The sequence below is a fragment of the Bubalus bubalis genome, chromosome 2 (genome assembly GCF_019923935.1).
Source record: "Bubalus bubalis isolate 160015118507 breed Murrah chromosome 2, NDDB_SH_1, whole genome shotgun sequence".
Taxonomy (NCBI): Eukaryota; Metazoa; Chordata; class Mammalia; order Artiodactyla; family Bovidae; genus Bubalus; species Bubalus bubalis.
In genome coordinates, this window is record NC_059158.1 from 24566578 (window position 1) to 24571609 (window position 5032).

The following is a 5032-nucleotide window of genomic DNA, read 5'->3' on the forward strand; positions in this document are numbered from 1 at the left end:
CATATTCAAAAGCAGAGATATTGCTTTGCCAAGAGAGGTTCCTCTAGTCAAAGCTATGGTTTTTCCAGTAGTCAAGTACGAAAGTGAGAGTTGGACTCCAAAGAAAGCTGAGCGCTAAAGAATTGATGCTTTTGAACTGTGGTGTTGGAGAAGACTCTTGAGAGTCCCTTGGACTGCAAGGAGGTCCAACCAGTCCATCTTAAAGGAGATCAGTTCTGGGTGTTCATTGGAAGGACTGATGCTGAAGCTGAAACTCCAATACTTTGGCCACCTCCTGCGAAGAGTTGACTCATTGGAAAAGACTCTGATGCTGGGAGGGATTGGGGGCAGGCAGGAGGAGAAGGGGATGACAGAGGATGAGGTGGTTGGATGGCATCACCGACTCGATGGACATGGGTTTGGGTAGACTCTGGGAGTTGGTGATGGACAGGGAGGCCTGGCGTCCTGCTACTCATGGGTTCGCAAAGAGTCGGACATGACTGAGCGACTGAACTGAACTGAAATGAAGGTTTTTTAATGTCTCAAAATTATATCATTCTCTGATAATCATTTCATAATGTATGTAAGTCAAATCAGTATGCTCTACATCTTAAATGTGTACAGTACTACTGTATGTCAATTATATCTCAATCAAACTGGAAGAAAAATAGATTAAGGTATGAAAATAGATATATTATTCCTTGAATTATTATTCCCATTTTAATTGAGTATGTTGTTTTTCTTTTAGTTGCATTTTCTTTCTTTACATATCTGTCTTTCATTCATTAAAAGGTAAAATAAGGGCACGATTAATCAACATATGAAAGTTGTTTGGTCAAGGAAATTGGCTATTTTATTCTTTTGGTCTAGCTGTGTGACTCTTGGCATCTTAGTTCCCAGACCAGAGACCCTAACCAGCCCACAGCAGTGAAAGCGCCAAGTCTTAACCACTGGTGAAAGTGAAAGTGATATCGCTCATTCGTGTCTGACTCTTTGTGACCCCAAGGACTGTAGCCTGCCAGGCTCCTCTGGCCCTAGAATTCTCCAGGTAAGAATACCGGAGTAGGTAGCCATACCCGACCCAAGTATCAGACGTGAGTCTCCTGCATTGTAGGCAGATTATTTACCATCTGAGCCACCAGGGAAGCCCCTTAACCACTGAACTGCCAGGCAATTCCCACTTTAAAAAATTATTATTATTTTTTAATAGTATTTGACAAATTTTTGATTTAAGCAGAAAAGCCCAATCTAGGAGTTTCCCAGGTGGCTCAGTGATAAAGAATCCTCCTGCCAATGTAGGAGACCCCGGTTCAATCCCTTGGTTAGGCAGATCCCCTGGAGGAGGAAATGGCAACCCAATCCAGTATTCTTGCCTGGGTTCCCACAGACAGAGGAGCCTGGCAGCCTCATAAAGAGTGGGACATGACTGTGCAAGCTCGCCGAGCCTGCAAAGCATTCTTTTGATGGTTGAACCAACACTTGTAGTTTCAGCAATCGCAGATTGCCCTCTAACGATCATGTCAAGTCTCAAAAATTAGATAAATCACTTTGGTGTTTCTCTTGTGTTCTTAGTCGCTCAGTCATGTCCAACTCTTTGCGGCCCATGGACTGTAGCCTGCCAGGCTCCTCTGTTCATGGGGGATTCTCCAGGCAAGAATACTAGAGTGGGTTTCCATGTCCTTCTTCAGGGGATCTTCCCAACCCAGGGATCAAACCAAGGTCTCCTGCATTGCAGGCAGATTCTTCACCATCCGAGCCATCAGGGAAGCCCAAAAGGATGTGAACTCGATCAGGATTTGAAGCCAGGACTGCTCACACCCGAAGTGAGAGTCACACTCCTAGACCAACGTGACTCTCTGGTGTTTCTCCTAGGACACACCTGACTGATGCCATTTGCCAACACTTTCAGGGCCCTCATTATTAGCCCATTCTGTTAACCTGTAAGTTTGTCCATGTCTGTCACTTTATGTTACCCTGTCTGGATCAGAAAGATCCAGACAGAGCTCCTCTGTCATCAGAGGCCAAACATTTGAGGTAGAGTAAGAGGAAGGCCTGGAAGTCAGTGTCCTGAGGGGTGAGGAAGGACCTGAGGGTGCAGGAGCCAGTCTGTGGAGCTGAAGCAGCCCCAGGTGCTGAGTGTTGAGCTCTGCTTCCTGGGCACCCTCTCTGACCTTCACATCTGGTCCCTTCCTGGCTGTTTGCAGCTCCTGTGACCCCAAGGCAATCAAACACTGGGTCACTGGGGTAGGCGTGTGGTGCCAGGGTGGGTCAGGTGTGGTCTGGTTTATTCCATACCTCATAGCTCCCTTCTGATATTAGAAACCAAACTAGACTCATAAACCCTTGCTCTTCCTGCAAGAAAGTGGTTCTAATATAGTTCTCAAAGTGCAGACCCAAAACAGGCTACACTGGCATCAGCTGGGATACAGTTTTCAGGACCTATCCCAGACCTCCTGATGGGAACTCCAGGGGTGAGGGCCCAGGGCTTTGCATTTTAATAATCCCTGCAGCAGAAATTTCCTGTTCAAATCCAGCCCCGCCCTGCCCACTCCTCATCTCAATATTTAGTAACTGTGATTCCTGAGCAGTCAGATGTTGGGCGCATACTTTCTCGCCAGGAAAGAAGCTGGCAAAGCTCCCCAGTCAGCTTAGTCTGAGTCCTGTCCTGGCCTAGGCAAAGGAATGCATGTCCTGGATTATGAGTCTTGTTCATTTGTCCTGGGTGTCCATTGGGTTCCCACTTATACTCAAAATGCAGCTCATATGCTGTCTCTTTTATGAGGTTTTTGTAACTCCTTGCTCAAAGCTGCCACTACATATATGTCCACAAGGCACCTGTGCAGGTTGCCCTTACCATTTGTGTTAAAACTTCCTTACCCATGTTAGCCTGAGCAAGGCTGAGCCAACCTTGAGTGCCAGGAGAGTGAGGTTCCATCAGCCCCAGTTCCTTCTAAAAGCAGCGGCCATCACATAGTAGATACTTAGTACATGTTTGCCAAATGAATGGTCTATAATTGAGAAGGAATTGAAACTCGAAAGTATAAGCCAAGAATGGCTGGCAGGTTTTCCAAGTCCTTTTGTTGGAACCCAGAGCTCACTGGGCTTTGCTTTTGGCATCTTCTCACCTGTCTTCTCTCATCAGACATTTCCATCCCTTCCCAAAGTCCATCTAGAATAAAATATCAACTTTCAGGACTGCCTTCCAGATCAGCCAAGTCCAAATGCCCAAATAACTTCTGTCCTGGATCCACATGCTCAACTACAACCCTGAGGGTAGTTTCACTGAAATTTAGATTACCAATTGGGATGAGTCATGGGGTGGAGTGGGGTAGGGGGACTCGAGTTGACCTTAATATTAGGGAAGTTATCTTTGCATTTTTAAAGAAAAGCCTGCTTGACATGGAAGGAAGACAGAGAGAATATAGTTTTAGTATGTGCAGGAGTCTTCAGGTGGAAAACTGTAGACACCTCCAAGAACGCTAGGACCCACACTCCATGGCTGAATGACTCACTCATCTGTCACCCAGGTGGTGCCTAGGTGGGCTTCTCAGGAAGTCCAGAGTCATCTAAGTTTCAAGGTCAACATTTTCTGGGAATCCAGGCCACACATTTAGTGTCTCAGGGACTCGGATTCTCAAGCTGTGAAAATGAAAGAATCCATTCTACCCTCTCAAGTGTGGTGAGATTAAAATTATGTAACAATCAGTAATCAATAGTTGATGGTAAGATCTTATGAGTGAGTGAAAATCTCTCAGTCATGTCCAACACTTTGGGACCCCATGGACTATAGCCCCCCAGGCTCCTCTGACCGTAGAATTCTTCAGGCAAGAATACTGAAGTGGTTTGTGCCATTTCCTTCTTCAGAGGATCGTCCTGACACAGAGATCAAACCCAGGTCTCCTGCGTTGTAGGCAGATTCTTTACCATCTGAGACACCAGGGAAGCCCAAGAATAGATGGCATTCTTAGTGTTGCCTTCATTGCTCAGCTGACTTCCAAATCCAAGAATGGATCAGGGATTTCAGGGGAAGAGTTCAATTCTTTCCCCTGGAGGACCATCAGTAGGGCTTTCTGCCCCATGAAGTCTGAGGAGAGATGTTTCAAGGTGAGTTGGGAAAGGAGAGTTGAATTTTTTCATTAAAACTTCATTTTGCACATTTTAATACATTATAATAAGTATTTTATCCCGTTAGAAAAGTCAGGGGCTTCCTTAGTGGCTCAGTGGTAAAGAATCTGCCTGCTGATGCAGGAGACAGGGCTTTGGTCTCTAATCCAGGAAGATCCCACATGCCTTGGAGCAACTAAGCCCATGCACCACAACTACTGAGCCTGTGCTCTAGAGACCAGGAGCCGAAACTCCTGAGCACCTGTGCCACAAGTACCGAAGCCTGCTCACCCTAGAGCCCTGCTCCCCAAGAAGAGAAGCCGCCACAATGAGAGGCCCGTGCACCACGAGCAGAGAGTAGCCCCAGCTCGCTGCAACTAGAGAAAGCCCGTTGAGCAATGAAGACCCAGCACAGACAAAAATAACTGGCTAACTAACTAACTAATCATATTTAAAAAGTAAACCTTGTGCAGTCACAAACAATATATAAAAATAAATAAAAGCAGAAAGATACGAAACCATCTAATGTCTCCACGGGGAGGGACATGGTGAGCTCTTTGGCAGATCGTCACTTCTTAGCTACGCTCGGTTGCACAAACTGCTTCCCATGTATTTGCGTGTCTCTACAGGACTGCATAGCTGTAGTTATGCACTATGAATTATTTTGAATCTTATTTTTGAAAACTTCATTATAATCAACAAATAACTTTACATATTATAAACTCTCCTTAAAAACTGCTTTTACCAGCTGTAAACTATTCCCCCCCCCAAAAAAAAGAATATACCCACTCTTCTGTATCTTTTTTCTACCTTTACAAATAAAGTTTGATTAATTTATTTTTTATTTTTTGTTGCCCTCATGGCTTTCAGGATCTCAGTTCCCCAAACTGAGACTGAACTCAGGACACAGCAGTGAGAGTGCCTAGTCTTAACCACTGGACCACCAGGG